General features: G+C 25.9%; 1 pseudogene; it reads right to left on the bottom strand.

The window, feature by feature from the left end:
* Positions 1-6,539: 6,539 nt before the first annotated feature.
* On the bottom strand, positions 6,540-7,121 carry LOC149057774 (uncharacterized; annotated as a pseudogene).
* Between the last annotated feature and the right edge of the window lie 474 nt (positions 7,122-7,595).

The raw sequence follows: 7,595 nt of genomic DNA, 5'->3' as shown, positions 1-7,595 counted from the left end.
TTTATTGATTTTTTACGTACATGTATAAGTTGGTATATGAGTAAGAATAAATGTATTATTAAAGGACACAATGGTGAGCAAACGTGGTGAATCGCTCTGTATTATAACTGGCAACTTTCTACGTTCACCAAACGTCAATAGCATAACGTCCAAAATTTTCGAGTCACTTGAAAGAACATGAATCATGAACATGGTCGCCGCCGTATGATACAAACTTATACGAGTAAAAACGAAAATAATAGTATTATTATTACTATCTTTAGTCTTAACACTTGACTGACTATGATGGCATGGAACCACATTTGACGTTTTAGCTAGATGAAAAAAACGATTGTGACAAGGCAAGGCAAGGTGATAATATTTTACCATATTTACCATATAATATTATGTATCGATCTGTTCGTAATATGTATAGGTATGTGATAAAATAAAAATATGTATACGTGCAGGTAAGAACAGCACATGCTTCAGACGATGAATATAACGTTTTACTACGTGTGATTTATAGGGAACAGATCACACTTTAGGTGGAGGAATTTAAAGTTGTTTATATTTAATATTATTAATTGCTAATATAGCCAAGAATATACGAAAAAAATCACGTGAAAATTCATTCATCTATAGTATTAATAATAATAATAACATTTCTTTATTACGGAAATAAATTCCAATTACTGTTTTTTTTCTTCTATATATTATGTATATAATATTATACTGTAAATATTCATTATTAGTAAATAAGTTACGTGTATAACAATAATATTAATAACAATAATTATAATAATAATAAAAATAACTTAAAATTTAAAGAGCAAATAGGTATTAATATCATACATTAAAATATTTAAATTTAAATAATAAAAAATACAATGAAATAAAAACGAGATGTTAATATTGTTTCTAGTACCTAATTTGTTATGTATTTCTTAAAACATTCACCATAAAAGTATTTAAAGAATTACAAAAAAAAAATCAATGTTTTTATAGAGTTTCCTGTGGACATTAAAATATTGGATGGAGAATTTCGCATATATAGTTTGTAGTTGAATGTTTTATGTGGAATAAATTTACAGATCGGTGGTTTATTGAATTTATTTTAAAATTTATATTTTACAGTAATTCCGGACAATCAATCGTATTATTTAATAATTTGAATAAAAATTTTAATTTGATTTCAATCAATCGTTGTTCTAGTTACTGCATATTAAAAAACCGGATTGCAGCATTATAATCAGAATGGAGTAACTCTAAAGTAATGGAGTGCTCTATAAACATAACATTGATAACATAAAAATCTGATAAAATTATTACGTACAAATCTTGGATTTGTGTTACTAAATATGGATGCCAGATTAGGAGGGCATAATCAAAATGTGAACGGATTAGTGAGTAAGTATAATATTATTAAGTCAGATTCATCACTAAAGTTTCGACATGTTCGTTTTAAAAAACCTAGCTTTGTCGACGTTTTATTTCTAATATAAAGTATATGGTCCTTTAAAGATAGTTTGGAGTCAAATTTTACCTCAAGATCGTGAACTGTCGAAACTTTTAATAAATTTATATTACCCAACGAATAATTGAACTGGATTGGGTGTCTTTTTAAAGAAAATGTAATATAGAAACATTTTTTTTTAAATTTAAGAACTTAGCATAATGCTGCCACTATTTATACATATTATTTAAATCTAATGGTAGTTCAATAGTGTCTAAATAGATAGTTAGTAAGTAATTAGTAGTAGATAGTAATAGTTAATCAGCTAATATTTTTGAATGTTTTTGTATCTTCAGTTAATAATAAATAATAATAAAAAAATAATAATTTTAGAATAAGAAATTACATCTGATATATCATTTATAAAAAGGCAAAATAATATTGGGGATAAATGGTCTCCTTGGGGTACGGGAAGTAACGAGGATTTGTTCAGAGACATAATTTTTATATTTTACGATTTGGGTGCATCCAGAAATGAAAGAATAAAACTAAGAAAGAAGTGGTTCAGTAAATCCGTACATTTTAAGTTTATTAATTAATAATTTATGAATTTATGATTAATCCTATCAAAGGCTTTTTCCATATTGGTATATATGACATCAGTTTGTGATTGAATTTCAAATGAATCAAAGATTGCGTGTTTAAATATGCACAAATTTGTTATTGTTGATCTATTTTGCCTAAATACGTGTTGTTCATTTGATAATAATTTATTGGATAAAGGCGAAATAATATTATTTACCAATTTTTAAAATAATTTAGGTATTATTGACAATTTAGATATAGGACGATAATTGTTTATTAAGCATCTGTTACCTTTTTTGAAAATCAGGGTTATATATGAGGATTTTCATTGTTCTGGAAAAATACCTGATAACAATGACTTATTAAATAAAGAGGTTAAAGCTGGAGTGAGTATGAATGCACACTCTTTTAAAAAGAATGGCGAAATTTCATCAGGACCAATTGCTGTTTTATTTTGTTTTATTCCAAAGTTCATTGAACATATCTATCTGTTTTAATTCAATTTTATCAATAGTCCCGATATTATTTTGTTTTAAATTAGTTTTTGGGCAAGTTATATCATTTTTTATGTTTATATTAGATAAGTATTCTCTAAATAAATTAACAATATCGTTACCATTATTAACTTCTTTATGTTAAATTTTGAATCGTTATCTCATTTGATCGTCATCTGTTTAACGATTAACAGTGAAAAAAAATGTCATTTCTTATTTTTAAAAATAAACGTATACTACAGTGGGATTTTTCTTAAATGGTTTAATAGAAACCGAATTATTACATAATATTTTAAAATTTGGTCTTTGGATAAAGTTTAAAATTTTAAATATTAAAGTTTATTGATTTTTTACGTACATGTATAAGTTGGTATATGAGTAAGAATAAATGTATTATTAAAGGACACAATGGTGAGCAAACGTGGTGAATCGCTCTGTATTATAACTGGCAACTTTCTACGTTCACCAAACGTCAATAGCATAACGTCCAAAATTTTCGAGTCACTTGAAAGAACATGAATCATGAACATGGTCGCCGCCGTATGATACAAACTTATACGAGTAAAAACGAAAATAATAGTATTATTATTACTATCTTTAGTCTTAACACTTGACTGACTATGATGGCATGGAACCACATTTGACGTTTTAGCTAGATGAAAAAAACGATTGTGACAAGGCAAGGCAAGGTGATAATATTTTACCATATTTACCATATAATATTATGTATCGATCTGTTCGTAATATGTATAGGTATGTGATAAAATAAAAATATGTATACGTGCAGGTAAGAACAGCACATGCTTCAGACGATGAATATAACGTTTTACTACGTGTGATTTATAGGGAACAGATCACACTTTAGGTGGAGGAATTTAAAGTTGTTTATATTTAATATTATTAATTGCTAATATAGCCAAGAATATACGAAAAAAATCACGTGAAAATTCATTCATCTATAGTATTAATAATAATAATAACATTTCTTTATTACGGAAATAAATTCCAATTACTGTTTTTTTTCTTCTATATATTATGTATATAATATTATACTGTAAATATTCATTATTAGTAAATAAGTTACGTGTATAACAATAATATTAATAACAATAATTATAATAATAATAAAAATAACTTAAAATTTAAAGAGCAAATAGGTATTAATATCATACATTAAAATATTTAAATTTAAATAATAAAAAATACAATGAAATAAAAACGAGATGTTAATATTGTTTCTAGTACCTAATTTGTTATGTATTTCTTAAAACATTCACCATAAAAGTATTTAAAGAATTACAAAAAAAAAATCAATGTTTTTATAGAGTTTCCTGTGGACATTAAAATATTGGATGGAGAATTTCGCATATATAGTTTGTAGTTGAATGTTTTATGTGGAATAAATTTACAGATCGGTGGTTTATTGAATTTATTTTAAAATTTATATTTTACAGTAATTCCGGACAATCAATCGTATTATTTAATAATTTGAATAAAAATTTTAATTTGATTTCAATCAATCGTTGTTCTAGTTACTGCATATTAAAAAACCGGATTGCAGCATTATAATCAGAATGGAGTAACTCTAAAGTAATGGAGTGCTCTATAAACATAACATTGATAACATAAAAATCTGATAAAATTATTACGTACAAATCTTGGATTTGTGTTACTAAATATGGATGCCAGATTAGGAGGGCATAATCAAAATGTGAACGGATTAGTGAGTAAGTATAATATTATTAAGTCAGATTCATCACTAAAGTTTCGACATGTTCGTTTTAAAAAACCTAGCTTTGTCGACGTTTTATTTCTAATATAAAGTATATGGTCCTTTAAAGATAGTTTGGAGTCAAATTTTACCTCAAGATCGTGAACTGTCGAAACTTTTAATAAATTTATATTACCCAACGAATAATTGAACTGGATTGGGTGTCTTTTTAAAGAAAATGTAATATAGAAACATTTTTTTTTAAATTTAAGAACTTAGCATAATGCTGCCACTATTTATACATATTATTTAAATCTAATGGTAGTTCAATAGTGTCTAAATAGATAGTTAGTAAGTAATTAGTAGTAGATAGTAATAGTTAATCAGCTAATATTTTTGAATGTTTTTGTATCTTCAGTTAATAATAAATAATAATAAAAAAATAATAATTTTAGAATAAGAAATTACATCTGATATATCATTTATAAAAAGGCAAAATAATATTGGGGATAAATGGTCTCCTTGGGGTACGGGAAGTAACGAGGATTTGTTCAGAGACATAATTTTTATATTTTACGATTTGGGTGCATCCAGAAATGAAAGAATAAAACTAAGAAAGAAGTGGTTCAGTAAATCCGTACATTTTAAGTTTATTAATTAATAATTTATGAATTTATGATTAATCCTATCAAAGGCTTTTTCCATATTGGTATATATGACATCAGTTTGTGATTGAATTTCAAATGAATCAAAGATTGCGTGTTTAAATATGCACAAATTTGTTATTGTTGATCTATTTTGCCTAAATACGTGTTGTTCATTTGATAATAATTTATTGGATAAAGGCGAAATAATATTATTTACCAATTTTTAAAATAATTTAGGTATTATTGACAATTTAGATATAGGACGATAATTGTTTATTAAGCATCTGTTACCTTTTTTGAAAATCAGGGTTATATATGAGGATTTTCATTGTTCTGGAAAAATACCTGATAACAATGACTTATTAAATAAAGAGGTTAAAGCTGGAGTGAGTATGAATGCACACTCTTTTAAAAAGAATGGCGAAATTTCATCAGGACCAATTGCTGTTTTATTTTGTTTTATTCCAAAGTTCATTGAACATATCTATCTGTTTTAATTCAATTTTATCAATAGTCCCGATATTATTTTGTTTTAAATTAGTTTTTGGGCAAGTTATATCATTTTTTATGTTTATATTAGATAAGTATTCTCTAAATAAATTAACAATATCGTTACCATTATTAACTTCTTTATGTAGGTATGACAATGTTTGGTAATTTGTGACTATTTTTATTATTTTCATTTTCAAATTTCCAAAACAATTTTGGATTTGATTTAAGCACGTTCTGTGAGATTTGCATGTGTAACACTGTAATGTATAATCACAATGCCTCAAGTATTTGGCTAGTAAATTAGAAAATGTCTGGTAATTTTTTATGTTGTTTGAGTATTTATAAATATTATGAGCATTTTGGTTTTGTTTTATAAGCGTTTTTAGTTCCTAACTAAACGATCTCGGATATTCGGATTCGTGAATTTGAATTTTAGGAATAAATTGATCCATATTACAACGAGTATAATAATAAAAAAAATTCAAACAATTTTAAATGCTATTTTTATTAAAATATTCTATAAATTCGATATTTCCTAGATATTTAATAATTGAAATGTAATTACCTGCACGCCAATTATACGTATAATCATAACAAAATAGATAATTTGTAAAATGATGTGTAAAAGGAACAGTTATTGGAGGCTGATATATATCAACAGGTATAATTGAATTAATACATAAATTTACATAAGTGGTGGTAGAATTTGTTAAAACGTAATCCAGGATAGTATTATTATTATTTTTATATAATTTAATTCAGATAGATATAAAAGTGCTAATTTATCATCAAAATAAGAGTATACGTTTGAAAAATTTGCTGACGATAAGTTAAAGTCTCCTAACAGTAAGAAAATAGCATTATGGTATATTTTATACCATGATTCGATATAATCAAAAGAAGAATTATAATATACATTTTCATTAGATTTACTTGGAATGTACACAGAACCAATAATAATATTGAGATTAGAAATATTTAAGAGTACAAATAATAATTCCATATAATTATTTTTAATTAAATTAAGATAAGCTTTGAATGAAAATTATTTCAAACAACGATAAGTAGGTACACCACTGCCTCTAGATAACATACTTGTTTGGGTTGTTCTATCATATCTGTATGTATCATAATTATGAAAACTCGACTCTGATCACATAACATTATCTCGTATGTTAGCCAGGTTTCATTAAATTTAAAAATATCATGCAATGCACACGGAAATGAATATTTGACCATTTCGTTAAATTTTTTAGGATTTTTTGTGCTCGTAACATAGTGAATACATCTGACTGCTTAGTAACACGAATTTTTATATGGGCCGTGGTCTATCGTGCATAGTGGATTCTGTTCGTCCAAGACGAGAAAACTTAAAATCTCCGATATTCTCCTTTAAGTCATTAAAAAATATATTTTCCAAGTAATTTTCATTTTCATTTTCTGGTAGATTAAATAATATTATATTATACGGTTTGTCTATCCATTAACTCTTCGATGACATCGTGTTCATATGAAGAATGTTGGGTTTGGGTTTTATTATCTTCTATACATAATACACGTTCTTCAATCTTTATAATTTTTAATTTGAAATCGCGATTTTCCTCCATTAGAACAGAGAAGTTTTTAAACAAATCATCAAATCTTTTTTTGTATCCGGTTGAATTTTTCATTATGTGAATTTAAAGATGAAATAATTTTTCCGTTTGATGTTTTGAATTCAGTGACATTTTTAAGAGAACATCAAGTTTTTTTTCCATTTTATTGTGAATTTGTGATTAAAAATTACTGTATAATTTTTGATATTAATTTAACTTTACCATTGTATAACGCGACCGGCTACACATACGTGCAATCGCGATGACGGTAACTGATGTAACTTACCCCTCCACCCCAATTGTGGGTTTTTGAAATATCCCTTGAGCACCGTTTGGTGAAATCGTCAACTATTAAACGCATAATTTCTATGTGACTATTAATGATAACGCGTTGATTTGTCTTAGCTTCCTTCTCACTCCTAATCAATCGTTACCTAAATAAATCCATAAATAATATGAGAATCTTATATTATCTATGAATAAATCGTAGAACAATCTTTTATTTGATGCGAGCAATGTGATACAAGGGTTAAATTTTTATAAGACTCGATAGTTTCATTTCCGTCACCTAAAAATAATACTTTAACTGGTTTTTTTTCAAATTTATTATACAATAATCGGGTTTTAACATTTGAC

This window comes from Diuraphis noxia, unplaced genomic scaffold, assembly GCF_037042655.1.
Source record: "Diuraphis noxia isolate RWA-SAM2 unplaced genomic scaffold, SU_Dnox_SAM2 contig0003, whole genome shotgun sequence".
Classification (NCBI taxonomy): domain Eukaryota; kingdom Metazoa; phylum Arthropoda; class Insecta; order Hemiptera; family Aphididae; genus Diuraphis; species Diuraphis noxia.
This window is presented reverse-complemented; position numbering and strand designations above follow the sequence as displayed.